We start from the raw sequence: 19,234 nt of genomic DNA, 5'->3' as shown, positions 1-19,234 counted from the left end.
TAATAGATCTACTTACAGTGGATGGATTTTGTACAAGTTTTCCTAAAGGCACATCATAAAACTGTGAAAATTAAAGGGTATAATAATATGCAAGGGCAGATGGGAGTCAAAAAACAGTAGAAAGTATTCTTAATAGAGTTTTATCTTTTTATTAGCTATCTAAATTCCTAGGCAAAGGAATGGCATGTTTCTATTAAGGGGCGAAATTAGCTGAAAAAATGCTCTGCTTACAAAAAAGAGGAAGTTTTCCATTTTCAAATGTAATATAAATCTACATTTAACCTGGACCAACACAAGGTCAGTGGCCAAAAGATAGTGCAGAGACATTACAATGCTTTACATACTTTCTAGGGTTTGAATCTTCAGTCAGACCATTTTTAGCAGGCATTTTAAGACACTAAAAAGCTTTAAATCAGCATAAGAAAAATTACTCTGAAAGAATAGCAGGCAAAATTAAGAATGAGTGAGGTTTTGCAGAGTGAAAATTCCCTTTGATTTTGTTAATCTATTCAAATTCTAAGTAATTTTGTAAAAAAAAAAAAAAAGTATTACCAGTATTACAATGACCTGTCAGAATACAGAAGTTACTAAACCTTTTCATCATAGCTAAGGAGATAGAATATTATACTTTCTTGTGTCTATCTCTTGCACTAAGCCCACCTCCACAAAGCTGCACCCTGCCACCAGCCACCTACTTATCTCTAGAGCTCTTCTTGGAGACTCTTCTGAGAAAATATAAAAGAAAGTAAGACAAAGCTCTGCTTTGGAGGGTAGCCTCCATAGCTGATGACTTCACATTATTTCCATAAACTCAGATTTTTTCCATTTACATAACTATGATGGGACGGCCCCTACTTGGCTTCTGTCCAAGGCAGCAGAGCTTTGGGTGTCCCTCTCTGGGACTCCAAAAATAGTTTGCATCCATTTGTACCTTGAGAAAACGTTCAGTCCTCTCACCCCTCACATCTTCAGGGCAGGCTTGAGCTGCTTCCCATATTCCTTGATAAGGAATCTGCAGAAAGGGCCTGGAAGGCACACAGCAGGTGTGCCCAGGTGACTCTGTGAGTGCCACTGCTCCAGAGTTACAGACCCGCGCTGATTCAGCTCAGCAGCTTTCCAAGAAAGAGATGTTCTGATGAAGAGAGAGGTATTACTCAAGAACAGGGCCCTGTTAAACACTGCTGCTCTAAGCATGGATCCCTTTGGGGATTACAAGGCCTGTTTACATGGTCAGTCTGAGATGGATAAGCTGTAAATTCCAAGCAGAAATGCTGATTTTTGCTTTTTGGTGCCTGAGAAGGCTGATTTTTGAGGGCAGCTATGTTGTTCCATCCTAGTTTGTTCCATCTTTGTCTTTAGCAAGTTTTGTTGCCAGGGGGAACACTAAGGCAGTGAAACATCATTTTTGCTGTGTACAATGTGCTTTTTAATGGTTTTATTCCATTTTGCTTATGAAACTCAGAAGCCAACTATTGATTCTACCAAGACCTTGTGAGTGAAGATTAAAGCATTCCAGCATGCTTGTCTACAGGTGTGCCATGGTGAATTATGATCTTCGCATAATTCATGGAATGAAAAAGTTGCACCAAGAAACCAACTGTTAATCAGTGTATAGGTACAGGAGATCAATCTTTGATTCGTGTATTCACAAATCCTGTTTACTTGGCCACATTAGAGAACAGACGGGTGTTCTGGAATGGATTCTTAGAAATGATGGATGTAATTGTCAAAACTGCCAAGGTCAATGTATAATGTTCAAAAAAGAACCAACTCATTTCAAGCACCTTCCATTTATCATTCATGCAATTTGACCCCCAGTTCTCTTTGTAATAACATACTATGAGGGAACAACTGCTGTGTTCATTCCTATATACTCCTGTGGACTTTCAAATATCATGCAGGTCACAGCCTTTCCAAAAGACTGAGGACATTTGTATATAACTTTTTTCCACCCTGAAGTATGTGGAAGCTATTACATTAAACCTGACTTTAATAAGAGTAAGTTTGTTTCCTATAGAATTTTTATCCTGCAACACTATACAGATTTCAAAAAAACTTGTTCCAGAATTTCATGGTTTTCCATTTAAGAACTGCAGATTGACTAATATTAAGTTTTGAAAAACATACCTAAGTAATTTGCTTTTCAGAACTGAGATGTCCCCTCCATTGATGATGTATCTTAGTTGCTTAACATCATGCTGTGGAATATAAGCCAAACCTAAATAATGAGGGTTAGAGGAAAACTGTCCCAGTGGACAGTTAACTCCATAACTCAGCCATTTCTTTTAAATACCAGCCTTGATTACAGCCAGGATACTGAGTCAAGGGGAATGGTATGATAGTTTGCATTTGTATGTAGGTCTAAGTATCTGGAAGTGATTCAAAGTAGTTTGATTTTCAGATTTTAAGGAAAAGAGAAACATACATTTGAGGGTTTTTTATGGTTTAAATGGGGTATTTTAGAATGCCAGAAACTCTATTTTCTGGTATCACTTTTCATAAACACAAGGGGAAGACCTATGCTTCTGTTAACTTTTGGTTACCAATGTGTACACTTTTTTTACTTTTGAAGTTTGCAGCTTTTACCACTCTATTTTCACAAACAGTGGTATAGGTTAGTGGAGAGAATCTGAAAACAGATACCCAGCAGGTCATTTTCTCTCAGAAAAAAAAAGAGGATAAGACCGAGTTGCACCATTGCAGAGGTTCACTATTATTTTTTAAATTGAACAGATTCATAACATACATGAATAGCACAACCTTCTTTTTCCCCCCTAGGGCATGATGATAACCAGATTGAGTTTGCTTCTCAAAAATCTAACACATAAGACTGGGCCATATTCCATTGAACAATTTAGAAACCAATATAAATCTGAGGACCTGGCTCAAGAATTGTACAAGCCACTAAGCATAACTGAATAGCAAATCAAGATTTGGCACCAAACAGCTTTATGAAGAAGGTGAAGAGGGCTGGGACCAGGAGGCATATGAACAGCTTAAATCATATGTTTTAATCCTATTGGTTTTTACAGATTCAATAAGAAAGCTTGTGGATGTGAAGAAATGCCATTTCTGCACTAAGACAGCATTCCTGAAACAGAAGCTTAAAGAAAAAAATATTTACTAAATTTTCTCTTTTCTTCTCACACCATTATCTTTTCATGGTAAAGTAACAGGCAGGCACACACTTTGTTGGGATGGCATATTTCTCCCAAATAAACGAGTTCATTTCTTCTCAAGCTCATGACATTGTAATTGAGTGGGGAAGGTAATTTGCATAATTTCTTCATTTCTCATGTAATACTGAAATAAGGCAGTTACTTGTAGGTGTAAAAACTGCGACATCACCCTGAAGGGCAACAGAAAGGTACACAAAGAAGCAATCATGTCTGAAAAAGTACAGTAATTTTTGTCTAACTTTTGCACCTTACAGCTAAGCTGTAATCTTAGTAACAGAGCCTTCTATTTAAGGAGCACTTTTTCCAAAAATGCTCTATAAAATAGGGGGGGGAAAATTCTGTGATATGTAGACCAGAGATTGTCCAGAAAAATAAAGTGATGACTTATGCTTGCATGATCAAAACATTCTTTGTGGTGAGAAAATTAAGTTAAAAAAAAGAAAATATTCTGTTTAGAAGGAGCTTCCGAAATATAACCATGGAAGGGTGGGCAGTGCTGAAGAGCTCCACATTCCCTCACAGAAAGAAATCTGCTGAAGGCTGTAAATCTGCAGACTGGCTGAAAGGCAGGCTGCCATGGGATGTCAGAGCGCTCTCCCTGTCAGACATCAGGCATTTATCACTCAATGGAACACGAACCATTCCATCCTGGGCTGAAGGGCCAGCGCAGAGCCAGCCGTGCCTGGGCAGGGCAGCTGGGGGCCAGCGTGTGTGCGGGAGCAGCAGTGACACGCTGGCACATGGGGACATCTGCCAGGCAGTCCAGCACATGGAATGGAGCTGGCGCAGGCCCAGCCACGGGGACACACAGGGTGCCAGCGTGCAGAGGGCCACGCTCAGCTGAGCTCACACGTCCACCCACTCGTTTTTAATGAACCAACATGACAACAGGCTAAAAACCTGCCACTTTGAGAATGTATTTCATTTCTGGTCACTACCAAGGGAGGTGAATTAATCTGATTAGTTTAAAAATCCTTCGCTCTCCATTGCTTTTTTCAGCCAACTTGATATTCAGGTAATAAATCCACTGTGGAGACAAAAGAATGCTTTGTAAGCAGCATCAGCTTTGAAGTATAACCCGTGCTGCAGGTGGAGTTTGGGTAATGCTGCTTTTGTACATAAATCTCGGTCAACAAGTCAGACACAGATCCTTAAAAAATACCTATGAAAAAACATACAAATTAGTGCTCCTGAAGAAGCTACTCATCACACACTTTCAGTGCATCATGACATCAGGCTACTGCAAGTCCTCGCCTGCTCATGTGGAATTTATCAAGAAGAGCCAGTGGCAGCAACTAATCAGTAACCACAAATATCAGGGACACCCAGAGGCAAGATTGCACCCCTGCAGATATGCTACACAACACTGGATAACAGGCACACTAATGATGAAGGCTCATGCTTAGGTACTAGATATGACCCACTTACTTGCCTTCAAATTAGCTCATGTAAGCTTGGGGTGCAAAGCCACGGAGGTATTTCATTAGGAGGCTGCACTGTTCCAGGTGCCAGCCTTCCAGCACGAGGACAGGAGCTGTGCATTGCTCTGGCCGTCAGTACCCTTCACACACAGGCAGTGGTGTCAAAAGTTATCACTTGCAGATGAGAACTGTGAAAGATGTGAACACAAGTGTCAAGTTCTCTCTCTGGAGCACAGGGCTCATCCACTGAACGTGCATATATTGCTTTACCTCAGAGACTCAGTATTTGTGAACAGAAGCTGCTTTCACATCTCACCTTCTCCATGTCTGTTGGGCCTTCCATTGAGCAATTACTATGCAGTTTTTATAGAAGCAGGGGGTTTTATTGCTTGATGGACCCTGCCTCAGCCAACTCAGCACTCAGTCCTTGGAAAAGAGCAAGTGAATTTACACTTGGGACACTAAGTTGGGACGTGAGGGCCCTGCCCTGGGATACCTGTTGTACTGTGCAGCTATGAGAGGTTGTGTGGAACTCTGCTCAAAGACTGAAATTTCTGCATCTCACAGGGCTAAGGAGTCTTAACAACTCTTAAGAACTTCCTGTAAGATGAGAGGTTTTACTTCCTAACACAACATAAAGCAAAAAATTGTTATCATAGGGCATCCCTGAATGCTTTGACTGTAAATATTTTTACAAGACAATGATTACAGCCCAGAGTGAGGGTTTAATTCATGCACTGCCACAGAAAGGTGTTGAAGAAGAGTCACTGAAAGAAATAACGAGGTGACTGCCATTAATGACCTGAGCTCACTGAGCAGAGTGCACACCCTCAGCTGTCTCACCAGCAGCACAGAGCTGACTGCAGCTGTACACCTACGTTATTGATGCAATGCAGAAAGGCAAGATCATTTTGTTTATCAGAAGGCAAGGTTCTGTCAGATGTCAAACTTGTCCTTTTCACAGTTTAAGTCATCCAACCCTTAAAACATACACAAGATTCTTTAATAATCTGAATGCAAGATTCCTTTTGAGTGTCCTACCATTAACAGCACTTCTGATTTGCAATAAGAACAGTTTTCAAAATGTAGAAATTACTGTTTCATAACAATCTGGTCATATCACAACAGTGGATGCTTTCACATTTTTCTCATATAAATACAGTTGATAATATGCCTCTCTTGTACATGCCAGGAGTGAATCCATCTCCACTATTCTTTCATATCTTGGTTAATAAAGAGAGTAATTATATTTCTGCTTCCATTTTTTGCTAACACTGTCAGATGATGAAGTATGTATTACTTTAGGCTTCTGCAAAACAAACCAAAGGGACAGTAATGTCAGAATGGAAAATGGAAGAAGAAAGTCAGCTTTGAAGTCTACCTGTACATCTCTGCACTGCCAGCTCTGAGCTCATTTTGAAATCAAAGAACGATCACACAAAATTCGAAGCAATCAGACATATATTGCTACATGGAGACTTCACATCAAGTTCTTTCTTTTTAGCATGGAAAAGTAAAAACCCTGATGTTTTGAGATGAAGAGTACAAGCAAATTAGTCACATCTAGCATATAAATAATGTTTTCAGCATAAGAGCGAAGAAAAACACTTTGAAAACTTATTAAAATGTAGGTTTATTCTCCTGAACATTTAGTAGGAAAACCTGTCATTTTTATGCAGCGATGGTAATCAATTTTGAAATCTTCACAGATGTGCTCTTAAAGTTATTAATTTCACCAGGACGATTACAAATGCTTTACTCAACTGTTCCACAATCACTAGAACAATACAAACCAAATCCTAAATTATGATACCTGTCCTCCACGCAGGGATTTTGGTTTTGCCTAGCAAGCTTTGAATCTTACTTTGTTAAATGTGACTGATGCTGAAGAGTTAAAAGCTTTACAGATGCTTGACCAAATGAACGAACAGCAAACACCACGGTTTTATTTAGTAAGATCTGATATCCTGGGAAGGGGAGACCTTCAGCTGTTTGTAAGCTTCTTGTGAAAACGCCTGGGCATTAACACTTGGGAGAGCTGACTGCAGTGGAAAGGAAAATAACCTGAATGGGTCACACCTGACAACATGACAGGGTGAACAGAGACAGTAAAATAGAAGACTGTACAAGTGTCAGACATGTTTGGTTCAATACCTGTTTCCTGGAACACTGTGGATGTTAAAATTTGGCAATCTGTTATTAAAGACAAAAGCTCGCTAATGTTATGTAACCCAATAAAATACTGGGTTAACAGCATCCCATTCAGGGCAAGACAAACAAAGCTGCTGTCAATATTCCTTTTAATTAACCCAATAGTATTAGCTGCTTATGACTTCATTCCCCTCAGTCCCAGTGGGCAACCTGAAAGGCAATTCTCACTATTACTTAGCTCCTGTGGCGTAATCCACAAGCGGCTGTCAGCTTGCCATGGCTGCTGACCTCTGACCCAATCACTTGCTTCCTTTTAACATTACTACCTTTGCACATTTAATGAACTTTGTACATGGCTAAAAAGATGTCAGCACAGCGAAACGATGGTTCCTGCTGTGAAGGCTCCATTGTTTCTATAAGTCTAATTGACCTTTCACATCACAGAAAACGAGAAAAAAATCAATATAGTTACTTAGTCACCAGCCCAATGCTATCTTTTATAATTAATATGCTAACCACATTGCTTTTGGAACACTGACACCCAAACATCCCTCGATGTACAAAAATGAATTCTCATTAATAACCATTATATTAATCACTGTTGCCCAGAACTGGAACCTGACTGCGAAATCCCCCGGTGGAAATTGCTATAATCGTTCAAACTACAGGAATGAATTTTTTTCGGCATAATTACTGCTGTCTTCTATTGAAAAATATCCATTAGATGGCAGCTTTTAGTTACGTAAATCGAGCTGATTAATTTTTAATTTTTCCCATTTATATGACTTTGCACAAGTAAAGACAATTTAAACGATTAGCTGAACAATTATTAAAGCAACTTGCACTGGTTCAAATATTCATTTAGTTACTAGAAAAGCCATACGTCATTAACTTCCAATTAAAAATCTGGGAAATGGTAAATGCTGATACAATAAAAAACACGCTTATCTCCTTGTCAATAAAGCAATATACTGCTGCAAAAAATATTGCTTTCATTTCATCTGAAAGCAGGAGGTTCATCCAGTACCAGGCTTCTCCAGCTATTTCATGAGCAAGGAAGAAGAGATCCTGTTACGTGTCTGAGAGTCATTGGGAAGAGGCATCCAATGGCAGCACAGCACTTCTGTGCCATTCACTCCAGTGCTCCTGCCTCTCATCCCATGTCCCAGACAGGCTGGTACTGCTGAGCTCAGAATATGCCAGAAGAATTATCTTTCCAATAAAACCACCCTGCAAAAAACCAGCCACTTTTTTATGCACTTGCCCAGTGGCTAGCCTGACTTATTGCAAAATGCAAGGGGATTAATTTCAAATCTTATTCTCTACCTCCTTACAATGGCTATGGCTGAGTTGATACCAACTGAGTTGCCTAAAACTTTCATCTGAAGAACACCATGAATAGTCAGGACCTGCGTCACTGAAATCAAAGAGCAAACAGTGGAAGGAAAAGAACTGTGATGCCAATGCTAATAAAGGAGCCCCATCTCCAATATCAACACCTGTTTGTATATGGACTTAAAGATATTGTACTGAATTCCAGTAGAATATTCCGCCAGAGTGGCAATCAAAATCTTCACATACATACACAGCACTGGCACTATTGCAGCTGCATATGTAATTTTGTACCTTTCTGGGCCCAGTTGTTTCAAATATTGTAATGAGGTAAGATTAAAATGTCTTTTTCTGAGGCAATAACAGGTCAGCTTTGTGTGTTACAGTGTTGGGTGATGTGTTTGGGGATGTGGAGGCAGCCTTACTGCACAAGAGGTGCACTCCCCAGGATATCCTGTATGGCTGACAGATGTACATCACCCCTGAACTGCACTGTGCCACGCAGGGGCTCTCCTCTGAGAGAGAGGTTTTTATTAAAATTGAAGAGTATTTGGTTTCTTCCGGACACAAGTTCTCAAAATTAAAGTCAAACTCACTGATCTTCATTTGTCAAAATACAAATTCATTCAACCATCATGTTGATTTAGAGGGTTCTTTTAGTGTCTTGATGTTGATATTTCTGTTGTTTGTTTGGGGTTTTTATATAAATTATTCTATTGACACTGTCACAGGGAAGACCACGATCAATACAACTTACAGAAGTTCTGTACAGAAGCACATGCTGTGCATAAATTGGGTTTATCTGCATGGTTGTGAACTTGCTGATTTTTTGCCTTTTACCTCCAAATTTATAAAAGAACTTAACCTCTGCACTAACCAGGTAAATTGCCTTACTACTGAGGTATGAGCAATTCTGTATTGCACTCCTCTCCCTGTCTCTGTGTTCCTTTCCTTCTACCTCCAACAGAAAGCAGAAAATAAAATCTTCAGTTTAGACTGGAACTTAAACCTGTATTGCCATGAAATATATGCTTTCCAGGTAAATATAAAAAACACAAGGAGGGCGAAATGAAAATATTCGAAGTAGTGTTTATAGATAAAATCATGGTGGATTCAGGTCTTACAGACAATTAGGTGTCCATGAAAAATCTCTCTAGATCAGTATTAGACCTCACAATTTCCTTAAAAAGATTCCACATGCACCATGGAGCCACCACATTTAAGGGAACTTCCAAAATAATGCCACAACATTTACCATGCTCAGCAAAAGAGTTCTAATCCAGTCTAATGTTTTTCTTATACTCTACCGAAATTTATTAAGAATTCTGCTTTAAAAAGCGGTTTTCACCTAGATTAAGTATAATCAGAAATTGTAATTGATATTATGCTCATGTGAGTGTAAAAATTTAAATCTTCTCTAATTTTTTATTACTGATATTAGTTCATTTGGACTTGTCATAAGGCCTCCCCATATCAACATTTCCTTCCACTGAGGAGAAAATAGAAATGCTGAAATTTAGAAGTGGTGATTTCCAGCCTATTATCATATCTTCCTACATATAATAGCAGGCTGCATCTATATTCAGCTACATTTTCCTTCCATATATTCTTAAAACAACACAGTGGAGCAATTTATAAATTGCAACACACACTCGTTTTTGCATTTTTACACAGGTATCGTGCCACCAGCTTGCAAACAGAGCCTGAATCTGGGGGTGAAAAAAAATAGACTTATGTGAATTTTAAAAAGTCTTTCAGAGAAGTCTGCCAGTAAAATTGGAAGAGATTGAGTGAAACACAGGTCTTTAGTGTTTTCCATTTTAAACCTACCTATTCCTTCCTCTAGGATATTGGTGCCTCTACAGCAATGATAATTTTAAGGCTATTTTTAACAGTTAACTGTCTCTCCTTGATATCAAAACTTATCCTAAACATTCTGCTTTGCTGTTTTAATGTTCAGGGTATTTGGTCTTTAGGGAAAAGAATATGATTTAAAGAAGACACTTTTTTTCCTTTTAATAATAATTGGAGGGGTTACAAGTCCATTGTATATGGTTCTTTGGAAGATTATTGTTATCAGCATCCAAAGGGTAACATCTTCACAAAGAGAACAGAGAGTATGAGCCACTACTGTGTCAATTAAATCTTGGCATTCATTCATTATGCCTTATGTCCTTTTCCTGCCTCGTTCTTCCTTGGTGGTCTTCTGGTATTTTTCTTAATACCAGCAGCCAAAAAGAAAAAAAGAAAAGATACTAAAGGCAATTTCTTTAGTACAGTCACAGACAGACTTTTTTGTAGTTTAATATTTGAAACTGCAGCCCTTGTAACTTAGAGGGGCCACCAGCCCAGTATTTACACAGATGTCAGAGAAGGCAGCCTGGAACCATCCACCCCCGCCCCTGCGGTCACCTTTGCCTCTGAGCAGTCTTTGGGAGGTACATTAATAACATTTGTATTAGATACCCATTTCTCAGTTACAATATTTTTATTTCGCATTGTCTGTGTGGAATGTAACTCAATATATATCCTTGATGCAGGGAGATGTTTGCATAGTATTTTATGATTAGTTCAGTTGGAGACCACTGGGTTTCACAGGTTAGTAACAAAGGCAGAAAGCAGGCAAGATGTAATTATGGAGTTCCAAAAGAACTGCACACAAAAAGCCAGGAATACATTTAAAAGGGATAATAAACAGCCAGCTACAAAGAAGAGGTAAAATTGATTCAATCTTTAAATCTTTTTTTATCAAAGTTAAAGTAAAATATCTTCAGGAAAACCTCAGTAAAGATAAAGAGGAAAATTGCAGAGGCATTTTATTTTTTGAAAGTAAGTCATACTTGCTTAGTAATACAATTGAGCAATAAATTTTGTCTCTCCCTGACCGTCTTGCTTTGCCTTTTTGAAGTGCTCCAAAGAAGAAATAGTACAGTAAATAAAAAGTATGAGAGGGACTTACCTAACATTTCCTTTGATTCTACCTTTTAATTAACTCCTCTCCTTCTATGGAGCACAGAATGGAATTGGCAGAGGGTTTGTTCCATAGGACCTTCCTGCCCCTTTCATCTGCAGCTTTGCTTTCCCAGTGCCTGCAGGTGCCCGTGCCCTGCTGGCAGGGCCAGTGCAGGTCTCCCACTGGGAATTTTACTCAGCCAGGTGTCCTGCTGCCCTGCTGAGCCACAAACACTGAGCACAACCTGCCAGGGGAATGTTTGCATTGTGGCTTTGCCTTCGAATCAAAAGGTGTTAAAGATGTCATTGAAGAGCTTAGAATAGTGACTAAGCAATTTCTATACTTCAGTCTCTCAAGGCCTAACTTAGTCATATGGCCTCCTGCAGGTATGCCTAATAACTCCAGCCCCAGAGCCTGTATCTTTTCACACCTTTTTACCAAGAAGGAAGCATTGTCTTTGATTGTCCATCAGCCCTAATCCTTTCTCAGCATGAAGCTTGTTAGCATAATTGGAGAGAAGAAACCAAAAAGGTACATTATGTGCATCTATGTGTTTCTTTCAGTCAGGAAGGCTGTTTGGATAAAAGACCACTGTATTTATTGCACTAATCCAGCACCTACAGGTTCCCTTGACAGAAGAAAGTCTCTACCTTTTCATGTTCTGATTTAATGCAAGTGATGAAAATCACACACACAGTTCTGCAATTGACAGTCACCATCCTCTTGAAAGACTAGCACAAGTGCCTGTCTCTAATATTAGGCTCTCTATCCAAAAATAACTATGGAAACTGACTGGCATCCCTGAACTCAACCTCAGCTTCCTGGGCAGTACAAGACTGATTGCAAAGAAATTAGTGAAGATTGTTTTTAGGCTTTTTTTTTTTCCAAGAACAACAAAGATTTTTAATATCTTGCCCAGGACACTGGAGGCTAAGAGAATAAATAGGAAGGTAATGAGCCATAAAAACTTCCAAAGTCTCCTCTTCTACCATCTTAGTGTTTAATGACAAGCAGTTAAAGAACTATAAGCAACAATAAGAGAAAGCCTACCATCCATCAAAGGTGCTCTGTATTGGGATTTACTTCATATTTCAGTCTTCATCTCTCATGAATAACAAGACACAAATGCCAAGATAAGTACAATTTATCATTGATTACACACTCTGTCAAGCTAGGAGAAGAATCTTTGGTATTTCTATTTGCATGACCCAGGATTTCCACACAGCAAGATTAGGATGACCAGCAGCAGTGAGGTATTTGCTTCTCTCCCACGTAATACATCCAGTATGACACAATGCACACTAATTCAGTCTTCATCAGACTTTCCTTTCTGTAACACCCAGCCACCCATGCTTGTCACAGGTAGGAATGTGACTTCAGTTACCTCAGGTTTTAATCATTTCTGACCTCATAAACCCAACGTTTTTCCTCTATTTCCACTATAACACTTGTAACATGCTAACAAATGACCAATTTCTTAAGGAAGATGAAAGATAGGCAACAACCTATCCAGATATTAGTTACTCCTTTCATCAGAAGACACTGGTAGCCCCAGCATTCAAGAATCAGGGAAGGTGAAGCAGATAGAACTCAAGACAAAAAAAAAAGAAAAAAAAAAAGAAAAAAAAAAAACTAAGCAATAATAAAAATCCACACATCACTAAATGATGCAAAATAAACAGTTTTTAAACTCTGAATGTAAAAGGGAGATGATGATGAAATGAAAAACAGGATTCCTTCCATACATTGAGTAATCTCTTTGTTATTTTTGATACCAGAAATGGAGGATTTAAAGGATTTTAAAGCAGAGACACAGAATGCTCAGTTTTCAGCCACAATATCAGTCAGTTTTCCGTAGCTGTGGATACACATATACAGAAAATGAAACGTTGGTCTTATCCTGCAAATGAGCCCAGCACAATTACCCAGGCAACCTGGCCATCCACAGTGGTAGCAGCATTCCTCTCCTAGATCCTTCATAAATCATTGCCAAAGTCTGCTTGGGGATTAAACATTTACTGAAATAACTGATGGGATTGCAAACCACCTCGAGCAGTGTCCTCAGGTGAACGCGCTTTTCCCACAAAGGAGTTCCTTAGACTCCAGGAGAACAGCACACTACACACTTTTGCAGAGCCAGAAGATGCATTTCCTTAATGGTTTTCCAGGACACTATCAATATTAAATAAATATCAGTCATTACATGTAAATACATATAACAGTTTTAACATAACAGTTTCTTCCCTCTGCAGGAAAGAAAAGGAAAATCCATCAAAGAACGGTGCATGGGGAAATCAAATATCAAATGCTTCCTGCTTCCAAGAAGAGATGTAATATTCTGTGAATGACTGACCTGGCTCTGACCTTGATCATGGTAAGAGATTTGTTTTGGTAGTCTGCTGTAGCCAGCAACCTGCAGAGCAGTTTGGGAATCCTACCAGAGGGAGTTCTCAGTGCTGTAGTTAAGAAGCACATTTGTTTATGTGGAGATACCACTGCAGATATGGTATTGCAATAATATATTTCAAATTGCTTGACAAATACATTAAGAGAATGCTAGATAATTAAATACATAAGCATGAAAGGCTTTTCTTGAAGATAACATAAGGTGAGATGTAGCACTCACCACAGTGATTTCTGTAATAAATGCAGCATTCAGAACAATATTAGTGGATTTAATTATGGCCAGACAACAAACTCAAAGAAATTTTCTCACTCAATTTGTGCACTACTGACTCCAGGTATCACAAAAGATTGGAGAAAAGTTCAGAGCTCTGTATAAAGCAGCAAGTACATATATCACCTCCATATAAAGCACATGAAAATACAGAGAAACTGAACAAAGCACCAACATTTTCATGTTTATCACAGGCACAAGCCTGCATCTAACTTTGTTTTGCTTGCCATAAAAAAAGTCAAAGAATGTTCAAATTTCTAGCAATTTTTATCTGAATAAATATGGAACTCACTAATTAGAAACTGAAAACTGTTGCAACTAAGCAGCTTTCAGGTCACCTAAGGGTGTTACTTCATACCTAAATCTTTGTGTAATTTGTTTTCTTCTCAAACCCAAGGTTTTTTTAGGTGGCCTGACATAAATACAAGTTGAAAAAAAAAAAAAATAAAAGTGCATCCTGCAGTAATTGTCCACCCAAGATTTATTGCTTATCATTCTATATTGCTGCAGCCTTCCTGTACTTAGAAGGAGCTTACAAAAAAGAGGGAGAACTACTTTTTCCTCAGGCAGATAGTGACAGGACAAGGGCGGATGGTTTTAAATTAAAGAATGTAGATTTAGATTACTTATCAGGAAGAAATTCTTCAGTGGTGAGGCCATCCCTTTAGTGATGCCACATCCCTGGAGGTGCTCAAGGGCAGGATGGATGGGGATTTGAGAACACAATCTAGTGGAAGGTTCCCTGCCCATGGTAGTGGATTAAAACTGAATGATTTTTAAGGTTCCTTCTAACCCAGGCCATTTAAGAATTCTGTGGTTACATTATACATAGACTTATAGCTCATTTAGGTTGGAAAAAAACTTTAAGATTGAGTCCAACCACTGAGCCAGCAATGCCAAGTCTACCACTAAACCCTCTCCCTAAGCATCACTTCCACAAAAATGTCTATTTATTTATTTATTACAGGGAGGCAAAACTCACAGCTGGGTAACACATGGTGACTTGAACAGACTAGAGAACCAAGAACAAAAAATACCAAAAAAATTTGCTTCTTGGAAAACTAGAGAGACAGGCAACCAACAGTAAATATCTATGAAAACCTGAGACTGAACAAGTGAGAGACCAGCAAATTCAAAGACTTTCAGGTAAATTCCACTAATGAAACAGAACATTCAACCTACGAGGCCAGTTTGGTGCCATGGGATGTTCAGTGCCTTGGCAGAAGTCCTCTGCCCTGCAAGCACAGCACCCTGCTGCACAGGGAACTGTACTGAACTCTGTCCTAACATCGCCCAAGAGCTGTCTCTAAAAATACTCTGCCAAGCCTACAGTGAGGTCTTTTCTTACTGCTGAAATCACCAAATTGTGCAGGGAGCCAGTGAAGACAGGGACTGCCAGGTGGGATGAGCACAGGGCACAAACTGGGATGTGCTGTGGGCCAGGGATGCTCCCTGTGGAACAGGAGGAGCCTCCAGCCGTGCTTTTGCTGGGGAACACAGAGGACACACCCTGAGTGCTTCCAGCAGCCAAAGGCAGCACATATCTAATTGGCAAACTCCACTTTCAGATGTGGCAGAAAGCAGCTAACTAGAAGGCTGAACATGAAATAAAAAAAAAAAAAGTATTTCCCTGAATAGAAAGAACCCAGGAGGAAAAGAACATTTTGCATTTTTTGTACAGGTATGAAAGGACTCTGCTAACCAGAAAAGCTTTGGTGGTTATCACAAAATAAAGGTGTGAACCTTACCTCAGCATGAGAGTAATTATGGATAAGCCATAATGTGTTCTCAACTCCAGTGTGATGGTGTTTATATCTCAGGTGTAGTGCGAGTTTAACTTTAGTGGTTTGGTGATTAAATTTAAGGTATATATGAATAATACATGGGGAATAAAATGGGGCATTATTATAGACAAAAGAAGTGAAATAACCAGTTGGAGATGTTGTTACAGGACTCTGAAAGTGCAAGCTTCCAGATGTTTATGTTCCCCAGCTTAAAAGATTAATGAGAACACTAAAGATTTATACCCAGCCCCTGGAGCAGAATACAAGTGGGGATTTCTAGGCATGAATCTCACCACTTCCTGAACGAGGCAATTTTCCAGGTTCAGTGTGGTTGAAGCTAATTTGCCTGGAATTACCTGGACTGAAAGCCATTTAAATTCAGTCTTGACAGAACCTCAAGGGAAACTTGCTGTGCTGGCACATAAGGCATTTGAACCTTTGGAGCAATTTCATGGCATAAATAACAGTTTTCTATGTTTTGAATTCTTGGATTAGCAGTGATTAAGTAGATTGCACTGCCCTTCGAGGTCTAAAGCTGCTTCCAGAACAGAGAGAACACACAGAAGCCAGTATCTCAACACATGACCTACCGCTGCTTGTACTTCACAAACTTCGTTTTGATGTTATTTTGTCATCTGTCACAACTTGGTTTTGAATGAAAGAATGAAGGAAATAAACCCAGCTCCATCACCCAATACCAGAAAACTACCCTCCCATCATGGTAATGCCACTTGATTTGGAACACTGTGCAGATTTATCCAAAGCTGTGTCAAATGCAGGAACTGATGTATTCCTACCCTTGCCAAACTGTAAGCTACAATTCCACATCTCCACTACATTTACAGTATCCACATAAAACATTTTACAGCTATTATTTTTTCCTTGACTATGTGTTTTGTCTTTCAATAATATAAGGCTACTTGCTTGTGGAAAACTGGTTTCAGGGACTCAGCCAGCAAGCTTTTGAAGGCCCACACTCGCCTGTTCTTATTAATGATGAATACCCTCCACTCTGCCAAACAGCCCTTCTCACTAAACCAGCCTACAGCTCCTCAGAATCCCTGAGGTGAGAAAATTTGGGAGCAACAGGGATAACCACTTCAACAGATAACCACTTCAACAAGCTAACCTGGTAACAGGAACTGACGCCTTCACAAACATCTCTTCCTTATTTTCAACTCTCTTTAAAACAGCACCATTTTCCTTTACCCAAGCATGAGTTTGTGACCATAACATCCATGTAAATCACTTACCACTTCCAGCCAACACCTCCAGTTTCTAAGCCACAGGAAAGCCTTCAAATCAGCTGTCTTCTCCCCAATACCTGGAATAATCTCCTTCCTTTGCTCCTGCAACTAGTCAGCCAAGCCCAGCCTGCAGAACTTGGTAGCCCCACCCAGGGTGGAGTTGCCCCTCAGCTGCACAGGGTCAGTGCTGCTGTTAACCCTCCACAGGTGGCACAGTGACAGCCCAAATCTTCTCTGGCCAGGTTCAGAAATAAATAAATTTCATTCTAAACGTGAAATGTGGTATGGGTTACCTGAAAATTTTTCAGGCATTGCCATAGCTGACTGTCATTAGTCTATTAACTTAAAGTTTATTGGAAAAAACCCTATTGTAAATTCATATTTTTGCCTACATAAAGATGCCTTGCTAAGAGGTAGCAGTAAGTTTTGATAGCCAAAAGACATGATCAGAGCATTATGGTCAAAATTGTGTGTGAATGATTTTTGTAATGTGGATTGACGTGCAGAGCTGTTGAGTAGAAGTGGTCTCTCAGAAAACTCTTATGACATTGCACAAATTAGTAGAACTTGCATAAGTGTAGGGGAATTTATGGATCAGAATCAGAGTTTAGCAGGCAAGACATTTTTGAAAGCTCTCCTTTCCCCAAACATTTGTTTTAAACATTCTTGTTCTCCAAGGAGTACAGAGTTTGGATGCTGGTTTGGTTTCTTTTGGTAAGAAGCAGTAGATAAGTATTTTTATTGAACATGGTGCTTGCAAAAGCTACTCCAGAACTCTGCTTTTAGTCAGCTTGGAGGCCCTGCTACCACGGTTGGTGTTGGTTAGAGCAGTTCAGCAGCAGCCCCCAGTGGGTTGCGTGTCATGTGTGTGCGTGCCAGCAACGCTCCACAGTCCCCTCCTCACTGAGGGGCTCGGTGACATTTGATGCAAATGCTCAGAGAAGCAGAGAGGTGTTATAGAATGCAAATCCAGCACAGTACACATGTATTTCACAGCACCTCTGTGAGAAACCAGGCTTGGCTCACTTAGACTAACCAAGTAGCTCCAAAACAGGATGAGTTTTGCTGTATCAAATCTGTGTCCTGCAGAGCTATTTGGTATACCTGCATTATGCTCTAAGCACCTGGTTCCATGGACTTCATTACATTAAGATCCAAAATAGCCCTTTGGAAATCTGACTGTTACCAAAAAAAGTATTTCCACATGTTCAGTTCAATGGGCACGACCTGAGTGGACTCAGAAGACCCCAGCTGGATCTGACTGGCTTTAAGATAACCTATCTGTCCTCTACCTCCTGCCATGGAAACACAGCCAGGCAAGCCAGGAGGTGAGCAGACACACAGCCATCATAGATCTGGATGGTTTATTGGCTCAGGCCCTGTGTGACAGGAGACCAGCTGTACTTGCTGCTCCTGAGAGCAGTGTCAGTGTTGCTGCACCTGGGCAGTTGGTCCTGAGCTGTCCCTGCACCCATGGCACAAATAACTCAAATCTGGCTGACTGAAAGATGACCACATCAGCCTCTAAAAGCCCCTTTCTTTCTCCTTACGTGAACAAAATAATGCAGTGGCCAAAAAATAAAGGAATAATTTCCTGCAGGTCTCCTTTCTTCTTATTAAGAGGCATCCATTTGTTGACAATGCAAATAGAATAATAGTATTTCTTACTTTTATGTTAATAATGTTTAACTTAATAACTTCTTCTGAAAGCATTTTCTGCCAAGCACCAGGACATCAGATGCAGCCCATCATATAAAATGAGTCTGACATGACTGTTTTTTAAAAAAGCAGCCTTACTAAAGATACAGTGTAGAATCAGTGAATGAATGTATAGATGCACATATGTGCACAAAGACAAGCTAGATTATCATCAAAGTGGTTCATCTAGTTTTACAAAGTACATATTAATTCACTAGTGATTTCTTCTTGGAATATAGCCCTACCTTAAACCTCCCCCACCCCCAGTGTAAAGACTTCTTTTACAAACTTTGTTACAAATCCCGAATTAACAATTGATCTGACGAGCTAATGGCCATGGCAGCAGTGAGGAGTCCCAGGGCACAGCCCGTGCTGGCACAGCTCCGGGTGCCAGCTGCCATGGGTCTGGATCAGGTGCCAGCCGTGCTCACCCACGGCTGCTCTGCAGTGAGTGCCCTGCCAGAGCTGCCTGGAGCAGCAGCAAATCCTGCTTGGGATTTGGGCAGCCAAGGTGAGCCCTGTTCAGTCCAGCTCCACAGCCCTGCTCAGTCCAGCTCCACAGCCCTGCCTGGGTCATCTCCACAGCCCTGCTCAGCCCAGCTCCACAGCCCTGCTCAGTCCAGCTCCATAGCCCTGTTCAGTCCAGCTCCACAGCCCTGCTCAGTCAGCTCCACAGCCCTGCTCAGTCCAGCTCCACAGCCCTGCCTGGGTCAGCTCCACAGCCCTGTTCAGTCAGCTCCACAGCCCTGCTCAGTCAGCTCCACAGCCCTGCTCAGTCCAGCTCCACAGCCC

The 19,234-nt window shown here is 40.2% G+C and overlaps 1 protein-coding gene and 1 long non-coding RNA gene across 16 annotated transcripts in view; one reads left to right on the top strand and one right to left on the bottom strand.

Annotated features, from left to right (window-relative positions):
• Positions 1-16,926, bottom strand: part of LOC135278900 (phospholipid scramblase family member 5-like) — a 69,301-nt gene extending 52,375 nt beyond the window's left edge. For 13 of the 15 annotated variants that reach the window (XM_064385786.1, XM_064385785.1, XM_064385787.1 and 10 more), the window contains exon 1: positions 16,751-16,926. The gene's annotated coding sequence lies outside the window, so the exon portion shown is untranslated. The remainder of the gene's footprint in view (positions 1-16,750) is intronic. The other 2 variants (XM_064385792.1, XM_064385794.1) reach the window with 1 other exon arrangement.
• On the top strand, positions 11,217-15,002 carry LOC135278901 (uncharacterized). Its single transcript, XR_010346288.1, has 3 exons — positions 11,217-11,567; positions 13,289-13,410; positions 14,681-15,002. It is a non-coding gene; the product is annotated as an uncharacterized LOC135278901 (long non-coding RNA).
• Positions 16,927-19,234: the final 2,308 nt, after the last annotated feature.

This window comes from Passer domesticus, chromosome 11 (assembly GCF_036417665.1).
Source record: "Passer domesticus isolate bPasDom1 chromosome 11, bPasDom1.hap1, whole genome shotgun sequence".
Classification (NCBI taxonomy): domain Eukaryota; kingdom Metazoa; phylum Chordata; class Aves; order Passeriformes; family Passeridae; genus Passer; species Passer domesticus.
This window is presented reverse-complemented; position numbering and strand designations above follow the sequence as displayed.